This window comes from Protopterus annectens, chromosome 9.part0 (genome assembly GCF_019279795.1).
Source record: "Protopterus annectens isolate FY-2018-M chromosome 9.part0, PAN1.0, whole genome shotgun sequence".
In the NCBI taxonomy this organism is placed as follows: domain Eukaryota; kingdom Metazoa; phylum Chordata; order Ceratodontiformes; family Protopteridae; genus Protopterus; species Protopterus annectens.
In genome coordinates, this window is record NC_056743.1 from 918,251,980 (window position 1) to 918,266,305 (window position 14,326).

Here is a 14,326-nt window from a genome sequence, read left to right on the forward strand (position 1 = left end):
ACATACCTGGTAGAGTGACGTAATCCTTTTTGTGAACAGATCCTCAAGAAAAGCTTTACTAAATCTTTGTCTTGGTAAAGCAACATACATATCTGTTTCCCATAGACAGTTGATTGCCCTTTGTAGGTAATGCTCATTAACAGGTAATTTCTTGTGCATCAATCTGTGACTCAGACTTGCTAACTGCATCCAAAACAGCTGGGTTGCATTTTCATTATCCATTGACATGGCTCCATAGTGCAGTATTTAAGGCCTTTATGTAGGCCTTGGCCCCTTTCCTAGTCTTTGAGATGGACATTAGTGAGGTGCGGAGACTACAGCAAAGCAGAGGGTAGGTACAAATACTGTCCACTGGTGAGATTTATGAGGTATGTCAACAGTTTTGCATGCTATGTTTGGCCATTGTCCCATGACATTGTGATTATCTGTCAGTTCATTGTGTTGAACATTGTGGGTTGAGGTCAGTAAGGGGGGACAGAGATGTGTCAAATGTCATACCTGTCAATATGCATATTGAACGGCAGGTAGGAATGTGCAGGACAGGTGCAGGAAAGGACCATAGCTCTCCATTTCTTGTACAGCAACAGCTGTGCATTTTTACAGATTTTGTACATGAATTTGAACCCCGAGAGAGAGAGAGAGAGGTGAGGACAACAGAAATGTGTTGTCAAGCCAGTCTCGTTGTGTCCACTGGACATGTGTGCAAAGTGGAGAGCTATGTATGGGTCAATATTTTTTTTTTTTTGTGGGACAGGTGCATTTTTTCAAGGAGATAGTGGAATGTTGGGGAAGGGATATAGATACATGTGGGGAGGTAAATTGAGTAGGAGAGGTTGCATTTGCAGACAGACAAGACAGCATACATGGGCAGTGTGTGACACATGAGGGTGGGTAAACACATTGGATGGTGAGGGTGTTGTGGAATTAGAGGTGCATGTGCCTCCAGGTGGCAGCAGTGTGACTGGGATCCCCATCCATGGGTAGTCAACACTGCTCCTTCACTGCTGTGAAGGTGGCTATGCTGGAGGCTGGATGCCGGGGCTCTCAGGCCCCACCAGGTTGTCCACTCTGCCCTCAGTCCGACACAGACAACTTTCACTGCTCCTATGAATGATCCTGCACACCATGACCGGTAGTTGATCCTGGATGACAACCCCCCCCTCCGCCCCTGCTCCTCGGGGGGACGGGCCCCGTCCCCTGAGGCAGTTCCACCTGAAGGTGGTACAGGGCCAGAGGAGGGGGCACCACCAACCTGGATCCCAAACGAGCTGGTACCCGGTGCCACAGCCAGCTGAGGTAGGGTAGGTGGATCACGAGGAACCAACTTACCCAGACATGCTGTGGGCATGGAGTAAGAGCAACAAACATAGGTGATTTATGTACAAAACCATTGTTAGTAATAACAGCATGCCAGAACATTGTAAATAACCCCATTACAGTTAAATGCATGTTATGTGAAACAAAAAAATAAATAACAGAACATTCAGTATATTAACAGCATGCCAGTAACAGTTACGGCATAAGGCCAACAGAATAGGTAATTCAACAAGATATGTTAATATGCAACCATAGTAATACATAACATTAATAAAACAAATGCCCAAAATAAAGTTTATGGAACAATATATGTTAATAATAAACCATAACCAATATACATCAACAATAAATATATGAAGATAAGAGGTGGGAAGAGAGAGAGAGATACAGTCCATTAATACCATCATGGGCTGTATAGTTGACAACAGTATTGCTATCTACTCTACAGGTCTGTCCTTTCTTTATGTGTAAATGTGCCCTATAGCTGCTGTAGCACATACATACCTCTCAAGCTATCTGCATGAGACACTATGGGCCAAGCAGTAACACCTGCAGGTACACAACTACAAAGGACACTTGCACATCAAGTGGATCTATATAACTACCAAGGAGTATTGTGGGCTAATGTACTGTTAATTTGATATTGATATAGTCATGTAGATGATATATGTGTGACAAAGGGATTACGCAACAGTAATTACATTTCGTGACAGTGTGACACTTTAGAGACATGCATGTGTACAGTACAGATAGTACACAACTATCATGCATGGGGATCGTACCTAATAGCAGTGACTGCAGGGGACATGTGCATCACATGTAGTAACTGAGTGCATCAACCTTTACAAGACACTCCAGAAATACAGCCATACCTTGATTACACATTTTATTTCTTATATTTTCTTATATTTTGTTATTATTGAAACTTTTTCCTTTATTGTTTGCATAAAAAGCACATTCATCTTAAAATGATTTTAACAGTCTGTGACTTCTGAACAAACAATTATTTATACATACTATGAGCTATCTCACCCATTTACCTGTGTCCCTGTGGACAGAATGATATCTGTAATTACACATCTTATTTCTTTTATTTGTGATAATGAGTTTAACAGTCTGTGACATCTGAACAACCAATTATTTACACATAATATGGTCTACCTCACCCATTTACCAGTAGTCCCTGTGGAGAGAATATATGTCATCATAACATATCTGATTCAGTAACAGTTATTAGTACATGGAACTGGATTCAAACTCTGGTCTGTGTGTAGCAAAGTGTACTTCATACTCAGCATTTAACAAACTGAGCTAATGAGTCACTGCTATCTGACTGACTGATTTCTTCCTAGAGCTCACCTGGTAACAAAATATGACCTGGTAGTACTACTACAGTGTTATAATACACTGCAGTGACAGTTGGACACACCTGCATGAAATACAATCATGGCAGAGATACTAGGTAACCTATACATTACTAAATAAAATGATGGTGTGCACAGTATATTGTTACTGGATTGAAATGCCAGCTCTCATTGCACAGCAGTTTATTACAGATACATTTGTGCATTTACTGGTATAGTTTTGAGTTTTTGTTGAACAACAGTTAATGTAAAGCATGTTTTTCAGTACAGCTATAATTTCACAGTTATTGCGATAGAAACTTTATTTCATTTACTTTATCAAGCTAAATGCTTTACTCTTCCCTACTTATTGCAGTGCATTTGGCAGTAGTCACTTATTGCAGTCCAGGTCTAGGACCACATTAATTGCAGTACAGTAAAAACTGTATAGACCTACTGGCAGTTAATGCTTTACACTTTGTTGCTTTTATGACTATAGATGGCAAGTTACATCCCTACTCACCACACTAACGGATCAACCTGGCCTGGCACCCCCCCCCCATGCTCCTCAACATGATGAGCTCTCTCCTATGCAGCAGTAGGAAGAGAAGCACACCATTATGCATACCTGTCTATCCAAGCTTCATATTCGGTATTGGTAAAAAATGCTAACAGTACTTACAGACTTGTGGGGCCCGCGCTTCCCGGACTCAGGTGTCCAGGAGATCCCCCATCCAATGCTTCAGGTCATCATAGTGGTGACGGACCTGCTCACCTGTGTGGGGGATACCTTTAGCACTGGTGAGATTGTGTGCCAGCCGGTCCCAGGCCTCCACCTTGTACTGTGAACCCTGGAACTGCCCCTGCAGCAGCTGGACCTCATGGTCTTTCAATAGGAGTCCAACTGTGACCCTGGACTCCAGAATACCCCACTGCTGCACCCAGAAGCATGCACCCTCTCCAACGTCTGCCATAGTTACTGTACAGTTCAATCTCCAACTGCTTATGCAGTATTCCCACATGTTGAGCTTAGTATAGCCTGTTTTCCCACCCTTTAACGCTACCGAGCAATATTTAAAAATGTGGCGCGTTGCTTGGCACCAAGCAAACCAGCTCAGCTCATCAGTGCTGAAACTGACAGTGCTTAGCAATGCTTAGCAGTGTGCAAATCAGGTAAGCGGAGCCAAGCAGTGCCGATCAGTACTAAAATGGATCATGTTTAAGCAGTGCTTGTCATGGCTTAGCAGGGATTAGCTGAGCACAGCACATTAGGATTTAAAACTAATTGTCATAATTTGTATTTGGAAAATAAATACTTAATAACCCTTCTCTATATTCATACCCTGCACCTACTGCACATAAGGCTGTCACTGTAATAATTTGGCTACATGGATGTGTAGAATACTGCAATACTTTTATATATACCGCTCAGCTATGTTTAAGCCCTGCTGAGCACCACGCCATGCACACCCGCTCAGCTATGCTTAAACTTTACCTTTGCATTAATAAATGTATCCAGTTCTATTTTTAGATGTCTCGTAATGTGCCAATTGCTGCGTGCCACGCAGACTTAAAAAAAAAAAATAAATTTAACTATATTGATATAATGCACTTTGACAGTGCAGGGGGTGTGTTACTTATCTGCGTACACAGTTAGTAACACACTCCCTACACTGATTCAATGACCGTGTTCCATGGCTCTCCCTCAGTAACGCGCCATCATTAATATGTGTGACGAACTACTGAGGGGGATCCGCGTACATGGCCATAGTAGCTTCCGGGTAGGCTCTACACTATGCCTACATGGATTTTATTAAATCCAGGAAGTTGTTTATGATTAATGGCAAAAGTAATGTTTCTAGTACTGAGTTCCTGGAATTCCTTAAATAAGTGATTTCAGAATGGAGGTAACATGTTAATAAGGCAGTACATCCAGGTAGTCCTTGATTCACCTAAAGCTGTTATTTTTCTAGTTCAAATTAAGGTAAGATTGTAGCAGTATAGTGTGGGAGATTTTCTCATATGTTTTAGCTGAGTGAGTCTGTGAGGAACTGACATGCATTTATTTACACAGATAGTGTACGTATCAAAAATATGACGTATTTAAACAATATGTCCGTCAACATATATACAGCTACATTATGTGTGTTGGCATGTGTCATACACCCACATACTTTGCCTTTTGGGATCATGTGCAATCATAGAGTGTGTATATTGGCATGTGACATATTTTTAGTGTGCTTGTTGACATATTTACAGTGATACAGGCACTGTATCAATATGCATATTTTTAGTGTGCTTGTTGACGGGCGGCCATGGTGGTGCAGCGGTTAGCATTGCCGCCTCACAGCAAGAGGTTCTCCGGTTCGATTCTCGGCTGGGTTACCTTCTGTGCGGAGTCTGCATGTCCTCCCTGTGGTCGCGTGGGTTTCCTCCGGGTGCTCCGGTTTCCTCCCACATCCCAAAGACATGCTGTAGGTGGATTGGACACTCTAAATTGGCCCTAGGTGTGAGTGTGTATGTGTGCCTTCTGTGGAAGGTTGGGTGCTGGGCTGGCAACTCGCCACTGTAAAACTCCACTGCCAATCATGAGCGGACAGGTGATCCGATGTGGTGTCCCCTAACTGGGAAAAGCCGAAAGAAGAAGAAGTGTGCTTGTTGATATATATACATTGATACAGTGCCTGTTTAACTATGACAGCCATCTATATATGATGTACAGTGGCACTGTGTGTGTGTGTGTGTGTGTGTGTGTGTGTGTGCCTGCTGATGTGTGGCATATTGCCACAGTTTGTACATTTTGGTATGTCAAAGAGGTAGATAGTATGCCTTTAACCATAAGATATACAGTGATACAATGGCTGCTGATACATACCATACAGTCATACATGATTGTTGACATTTGGCATGCATATCACATCATTTGCCCTTGTGCATCCTCAGTGATAGTGTTCCAGTCTCTTTTTAGGTGTGCTGCAGCAAGCATAAAACACCAATGTCTATAGTAAAGAACTTTTGAGCACGTGATCATTCTATCCTTGGCAACATGTGATCTGATAGGAGTGGGTTCATCTTCTGTAAATTGTCAGAATAAGGCCACTGGTATTAGTAACACTTGGTAGGCCAAACTTTCTCAGGCTGCTCTACATCTTCATCCAATAACACATTGTGGCAGCATCTCTCCCCAGTTCTTTATTGCTATGCTGTACTATAGCATTAATCTCATTGCAGCCCCAGGCTGCTTTTGGTGTTTTGCATTAATACATTTCATGAGGGATCTTATCTTTTTTTTTGGTCTCAATATCTTTATTATTTAATTACCTACCTTTAGATTTTTCTTGTGCAGTTTGCTATTTTGTTTAAATCTCTTAAACTTTAATGAGAGTGTTTTCTCTTGGTTTTGTTCTCTCTCTGTCTGCTGTTGGGAGGTAAATGGTGTTGACTTCAAAGAAGGTGTTTAGATTTTTGTTGGTGTGTAATTTTTTTTAGCTTGTGTTATTGTTTAGTGATTTCCTTTCCATTTTCCCCAGGACTCTCGCTTGGCCATCTTTTCTTTGCAGCTTGTCTGTTGTCTTGACCTCTTTTATGTGGCCATTTGCTCACTTATTTCCATTTTTTTGTTGCCCCTCCCAACAGGACTCTTTTTAGGCATCTTTTCTTTGCTGCTTGTCTGTTGCTATGGCCTTTTATGTGTCTAGCTGAGTTATTTCCATTATGTTTTGTTTTTTGGATTTTCTTTGTCTTTACTGACATAGAGTAAAGTTTCCATTGCTGCCAATTGAGGGAAGAAAATTTCTCCACAGGACCGACGTGCTAGGTGTCTCTCATGTAGGAGCCTCATAGTTGTTCTCTTTCAGCAAGTGCTGAGACTCAAATTGCATTTGCTGAAAGTTAATTTCAGTGTCAGTGGAATTTGCCTTTTTATCTCACTTGTTATGAGACCATGGAGTTCTTGGGTGGCGAAAACCAGGGTACCGTTTGGCTAGGCTTATATAGGCCCTAGGGCCAATAGACTAGTACCTACCTATGAACTTATGAATCTATATACATAATGGGGATGTGAGGTTGTCCACCCACATAAGGGAGCATCCCTGCAAAAAAAACTGTTTTGAGGTTTGCTGAAAGTGACTTTCAGTAAATTTTTTTCTGGCTTTGGCACTCACTAAATGTTCTTTTGACAGGTCAACATGATTCCTCTTTTGTTTGGGTGAGGGGCTGCATTCCTGAATATTGTGACACTTACAGTAATTTTAATGCTTCTGTATTTCAGCTCAGAAGGGAAAGTTTACTGTTTTACCTGTATCAGCAGACCATATTTACTCAGTGAGAGATCAGGGTTGATAGACTGTCCCTCAGCACTGCATACTGATCCTTCTTCAGCCTTCAAGAATTCAGCTTCATTCACCCCTAACTATATATACTAATTCCAGGATCGCACTACAGTGGGGGAAAGGGCATGATCCTTTTAATTTCATGTTTCAGTCAAACGGGTTTTCAATGTTTTGAACTTTCAGTGTTATGGTCTTGGTCAAATGAATTTCTATCAAATGAACTTTTTGTCATATGAAGTAAACCTATATATATATATATATATATATATATATATATATATATATATGTATGTATATATTTTCACAGAAATAGCCTACCCATAGTTTCTAGGCTACCCAGCAGGATATAATTATTTCTTCTGATACTTTTCTGGAACATCCCATCAAAGAAGTCTCTAGGAAGAGGAAGTGCAACAGGAGGCACTTGGATTCCCCTCAGGAGTCGGTCACAGAAGATACCAATTTCAATGAAGGGGAAGGGTCCCCAAGATCACCACCTGATGATGTCTCATTTGGAGACATTTTAGAGATCCTTAAACAAAGGAGTGGTTGGTCTACCGATAACCTTTCTCAAGAGGAATCGGTATTCCTGGAGGCATTTGGTTCTGGCCCATCTCTTTCTGGATGACTTCGTCCACAGTTGAGCTCATTTATTTGATCTCTCGGCGGGCGTGGAGGGAGCCTATTGAGCTGATCCCCTAGAGACCAGATATGATCCTGGTACCTACGAAGGAAGAGAGTTCTGGAGTAAAGGAGTACCACTGGATGTTGTGGTCATAGCAACAGCCACAAAAAAGGAACTTGCAGAAAAGAGTTCCTCTGTTCATCTCCCTAACTGGGAGCCTAGGGCATTGGACAGATTTGGGAAGGGTTTGTATGCATCATTGACCTTTACACTCATGTCCCTGAATTACTTGGTACACTTTATCAGATTACAGAGGGATTTGATCAAAGAACTTTCAGAATCCCTCTCTGAGACCAGTACTTCTGAGACAGAGAATTCTATTGCTTCACAGTTGACCACCCTGCAATCTGTCTCTAATTCCTCCATGAGGCTCATATCACATGCAGCTGAAGGAGCCTCGAGGGCGGCGGGTTCAGGCATGTCCATTAGGAGGCATGCCAGGATGCACCCGTGTGATTTTGTGTAACCTTTCAAGTCATCCTTTGTCAGTGCTTCTGTGACGATTGGGGAGAGATGGGTGAAGGCTACCAGCCTAGTCAAATAGAATTTGATATATAATTCTGGCATTTCTAAATAAATGTAAAAAGGCAGGCATGTTTTCTTGAGTGTAAAAGAATACTGTGAAATGTGGAACTGCAAAATATGTGACAACATTGTACTCTACTGGCCCAGTGAAGCATGTTGTGACCCTTTCATGTTAGAATTCAGCTCCAGTGAGTCTGGATGAAGGTTTCATGCCCATTGTTTTAAGGCTAAAGTTTATAACCAGAATTTACATGTGGATGGTGCTTTACTGCTCTGGTTTCTGTTAGCGTATACATGTGAAATGTCTTTTATTGTTGTAAGTTTCTGAGCAGGTATTAGATTGCTAAATAATGCATTTTGTTTGCCTGGGAAAACCTGAGTGTCAAAATGATGTAATTTGGGAGGGCCCCAGCAGAGCTGTTGGCTAGTGTTTAAAAACTATTGTTCAGTGACAGACTAGGGGCATTTTGATCTTGATGTCCAACTTATCAGCACTCTGTTTAAGCTCACATGTAAGTTTCTAGCACTGTGATTTCTTGTAGGAATAATTAAAGCTAGTATAGATTAATTAGGTATTTTTCTTTGAAATCAGACCTGCACTACTGTATTGTTTTAAGTTTCTCTGTGATCTCTGAACACTTAGATATCTCTTTGGTGTAGTAGTTTTGCCTTGTGTTTTAATTATTTATTATTAAATATTTTTAAAACCTTCTACACCTTCTACCTGTGGCTGGTTTATGTAGAGAAAAAGTATGCTTTGGAGTACATTATATATTTATAGAGTTTAATGTGTAAGAGCCCTTCCAATAAGCCTAGACTGAATAGTCACATTACTACTGGATAATAATATTGCACAGTAATAATTGGACACCCTTTTAAGGGCCTTTTAGTAGCTGATATTATTAGCTGGGTGGTGGCAGGGATTACTACCATATGGTCTGGGTGAAGGGGCACAGCTGGAGAATCTGTGTCAGCCTTTTCCAGGAGTGTCTGTGAAGTTGTATAAATACGTATCTCAAAGTGTGTGCGTGTTGTGGCAGCTACTTGGGCAGGGACATGAAGCACTGGTTGGACAGAGAGGGTACTGGAGGTTTTAGCTTGCCCAGCTAGGCTGAGACCTGGACCCTATAGCTGTGCCAGTGGGGAGTCTTATTTGGGACCTGGTGAGCAAGGGAGCAACCAGCCCGAGACTGACTGTGATCTCTGTGTGCACTTAAGGGAAATTGTACTTTACTGTGTGTATTAGTTATCCTTTCCTCTCTTCTATGAGACAACTTCCCTGGTGTTAGTGGTGAGGATTGAGGCTCCTTGATTGCTGGGCCAGGGCATGGTCGTCACAGCTTCCTTTGATGGAAGTTAGTTATTTGGCCCTAAGCTTAAAGACACACTCTCCAGGTATGACCCTTCTGCAGTGGGTGCATGTTTTTCTTTGACTCAAAGATCCTTTTCAAGGAATCAACAAGGCAGTCGAAAAATGTAGTTCAGGAAATCCAAGGGTCCACTTAATAATTCACGTGGAGAGAGTTCCCACAAGGGTACAGGAGGGAACTGTAAAGGAAGATGCCATCCACACCACAGAGGAGGCCCGCAGAACCAGGGGTCCAAAGATTCTTTCTCTGGCAGACCCTATCAGCGCTCCTGAAAGAAGGCCTGATTGCCCACCTGTGGAGGCAGTCAGTGGTCACTTATCCCTGCACCAGAGAGCCTGGCTAGACATTATAAAAGATACTTGGATGCAGATGATTATTTCCAGAGGCCATATAATTCCCTTTTCTCTTCCACCTCCATCAATAATGTTCCCAATGTTCCATCCAGTCAGAGAAAAGCAGCTGCTCTAGAAATACAAAAGCTGCTAGAAAAAAGAGTAGTCAAAGAGGTCCCCCCAGACCAGAAAGGATCTGGAACTTACTCAAGATTCTTTTAGTGCCAAGGAAAACAGGGGACTGGAGAACAATTTTGGATCTCAGCATTCTGAACAAATTGGTGCAGCATACCAGTTCCAGATGGTCATGGTTCAGTCCATAGTGCCTTTCCTGCATAAAGATGACCAGATGTGCTCAGTAGATTTCCAAGATGCATACTATCACATAATAAACAGATGGTCCAGGAGATATCTACACTTTCGGCTGGGAGCCGGTCATTTCCAGTTCAGAGCACTGCCCTTTGGTCTCACCACAGCCCCTAGGGTGTTCGCCAAATGCGTGGCAGTAGTAGTAGCTCACTTGAGACAGCAGGGATTCTGGGTGTTTCCTTGTCAGGATGACTGGCTCATAACCTGTTCGACCAAGCATCTTCTAATAACAACTCGAGACTATGTACTCTGGATTTGTTCCACTCTAGGAATTGTGATCAGCCACAACATATCTCAATTAGAACCATCTCAAATGTTAGAATTTATAAGGGCCTTATTCAACACAATATCAATGACAGCTTCTCTCCCTTTGCCAAGGGTACAAACTGTTGTTTCCAAGTTAAGAAAATAATTCAAAATTCATCTCTGGAAGCCAGACTGATTTTACAAACACTGGGATCATGGTCTGCAGCGATAGTTCTAGTTCCGCTAGCAAGATACTATATGAGAATTCTTCAATGGACATTAGCAATCCAATTATACATCAACCTATGTCCACTAAGATCATTATAACTCAGGCATGCAAAAAATACTTTTGGCGGATTCATTCAAATCAAATACTAAAAGGTCATCCATTCATTCTTCCTCATCCCAAGGCCATAGTGACCACGGATGCTTCCCAGATTGTTGGAAGGGGGGGCATTTCTTGGGACAAACTGTCCAAGACCCTTGGTCCCCCGAAGAGGCCAACATACATATCAGTATACTGGAAATGAGAGCAGTAGTCCAAGCTTTGCAGGAGTTCCAAGACTGTCTACCTTTGAGAACTGTTGCGATTCAAACGTACAGTATGTCTGTAGTATGGTATACCAACAAACAAGGAGGAACCAGATCCTACCCCTTATGTCGACAAGCTATGAGAGTGTGGCAGTGGGCGATCTCTTCAAATCTATTTCTGATAGTGCACATACAGGGGAAATCCAGTGTGATAGCTGACAAGATGAGCAGGTCCATACTACTACCTCATTAGTGGTCTCTCAATAAGGAAGTGGCTTAGATGATTTTTCAACAATGGGGCTAGCCATGCGGTGACCTATTTGTATCTCCCCCCTGACCAACAAGTGCAGCAGGTTCTTTGCCCTAATTCCCCACTGGGGGAGTCACTGAGAGGCACTGTCCTACACAGTTGGCCCCAGGTCTCCGCTATGCTTATCCCCAAACACCCTTAATCCCCAAATTTCTACAGAAAGCATCTTGGTTGAAGAGCAAAGTTATCCTCATTGCCCCTTACTGGTCTCAACAGATTTGCTTTCCCCTCCTTTGGTCTCATCTAGTTTACCCGCTTTGGATTCTGGATCCAGTTCCAGACCTCCTGTCTCACCTGACAGACATGATTCACCCGGACATTTTTTGACCTAAAGTTGACCGCATGGTTTCTCCAATTCCATTGATAGCTAGAAAACCCAAGCTGTCTTCCCTGGTATGCCACATTCTTTTAACTTCCCACAAAGCTTCCACTAGAAAATTTTACAAGAGCACATGGAAAATGTTTGTATTTTGGACACAGCGGCAAGACATCAATCGTTTTTCAGCACCAGTACCTAAAATTCTTGAATTCCTGGCTTCGGTTTTTAATGATTGTGCTAGTCCCTCCACGGTTTAAATTAATTAAGCTGCCATTTCCAATTTCCATATAGGAGTTGATAATTCCACGTTGGCTTCTTCACATCTTTTTTAAGCATTTGTAAAAGGAACATTTCAACTCAACCACCCTTTAAAGATCCTACTCCACCGTGGGATTTGAATTAATGTTACAGGCCCTGACTCAAAAACCAAAATGTGATTTGAAATATTTGACTTGGAAAACTATAGTCCTGATAGCCATAACATCAGCTAGGAGAGTTTCACAACTTTAAGCTTTATTCTCTAAGTCTCCTTATTTAATATTTCATAAGGATAGAGTGTCCTTAAGAACCAACCCTTCCTTTTTTCCTAAGGTGATGTCAGGATGTAACATTAATCAATCTATTAACCTCCGTGTGTTCTTTCCAAATTTTTCAAACAAAGGAGAATACATGAATACATTTTGCTTTTATTTGATGTCCATAGACAATTACATTTCACAGATCAGAGAAGTTTAGAAAATCAAATAAATTATTTGTATCATTTTTGGAAATGAAACTGGGAGAACCAGTTACCAAAGTAACTTTATCAAAATGGGTAACAGACTACATCTCGTTTGTTTATAATAAGTTTGACATAGCCTTGCCAAAGCCTTTAAGAGCCCATTCAACCAGGTCCATAGCAACTTCATCAGCTTTTTTATCCAGGTCTTCCATGAACAGTATTTGTGTGTCTACAGTGTGGGCTAATCCTCATACCTTTATTACTCATTACAAGTTGGATACAGTCTCTAGGGGAAGAGCAGCCTTCAGCTCAACAGTACTCAGGAATATCCTTCCTTAGAGTCCACCCGGGATTCAAGTAGCTGGGGACTCTGTCCCACATGTTGAGGAATGAATGAAAATCGATAACATCAGATAAAGAAGTTAGGTATACATTATAACGTTCCATCTGTGTTCCCATTTTCATTCTTCCTCAACTTTCCTCCCTCCAACCCCCTGCCTTTTTTTTTTTTGATGATTTCTGGAAGAAACTGGAAATGTTTTTACAGGAACCGAAGTTCCAGTTGTTTGAACTCCAGATAATGACTTTCCATATAAAGTCTTTAATTTCATTGCTATATACAATAAAGGGCAACAAGCAAGATCTGGGGAAAGAGGGGGGGGGCTGCATTATGGTTGTAAATGTATCTACAAGCACTGCACCTGTGAGGACAAAATACAGGCAGTTAGAAGAACAAGAATAATAAATCATCAGCAAAGCAAGGCGTCTCCAGTTGGGTCAGTACAGTTTATTTTATCCTGTATCTGGTTTGGTTTACTGACTGACAAAGATTACAAATGAGGACAGGGTTTTTATACAATCTTGAAAGATACAGCCCTGCCTCTTTGGACATACAATGTGTCCAAATCAGGTCATACAGCTATTTAAAATTACTTGTGAGCAGACTATTTCAAAAGTTACTACTGTAACAGGTTTCTTCCCTTTTTAGTGACAAGTACAGAGTCAGCATTCCTTTCTTCAGCTTGCTTTATCATCATGTATTCTTGCTGCTTAATTGTCTATCACAACATTTCTAATGAGAAAGACTATTTATTATTGTTACAGCTGCAGTTCATATTTACATTATTACTGTTGTTAAATAATTCAAAACTAATGAAAGTTTGCAACTTACAAAGTAGTACAATACAAAAGCTTAATAAAAACTTCATATAAAGTCTGCAGCTTTGCAGCATGTATATGCAAGGCACAACATCTGCTCCTGTCATTCATTCTATAGATAATGTATGAAATAGAACTATATACATTTCCTGAGTCTTTGCTGTTTATGGCATATATGTACATTTTACAAATCATGTATTTTACATTATTTGCATTCTTTACACATATAGTTTAGGAATGTTTTTGATAGAAATAGAAAAGTACTGATTAATAATACATGTTTTATACAACTTCTAATAGAAGAGCCATTCCTGTTGTTACAATACATCAGTCTGTGTCAGTGTGTGACCCTTGTTTCATGCTGCTGTGACCTTTTCATTTTATCTTTATCCTAATAGCAGGCTGAGCTGACAATTCTAAAAAACCCACTGTGAAGTCTTATAGCTAAAATAAAACAACACAGGCTCCGATCTTACTTGAACCACTCACTGTAGATTTATTGTTAAGCGCTTTTCGTCAACACTATTGGAAAACTTCTTCAGACAACAAAGTACATCAAAGCACTCCTTTTAACACTAAAAGGGTGCCAAAACTAACAATCAGCTCATTCTAATTAATCAAATGAATAATTAATTAATTAGTAAGGTAACCCTGTTCACAGACTTGACACTCAATTAAAAATACCAGTGAAAAATACATATACATGTGGATGTAAAATACTTTTCCTGTTATAGCAACAATCTTTCTTTAAAACATATACATGCAGCAG

At 40.9% G+C, this 14,326-nt stretch overlaps 1 protein-coding gene across 2 annotated transcripts in view; it reads left to right on the forward strand.

Annotated features, from left to right (window-relative positions):
• Positions 1-14,326, forward strand: part of LOC122811665 (glutaminase liver isoform, mitochondrial-like) — a 1,484,096-nt gene that overhangs the window by 69,902 nt on the left and 1,399,868 nt on the right. The window lies entirely within an intron of this gene.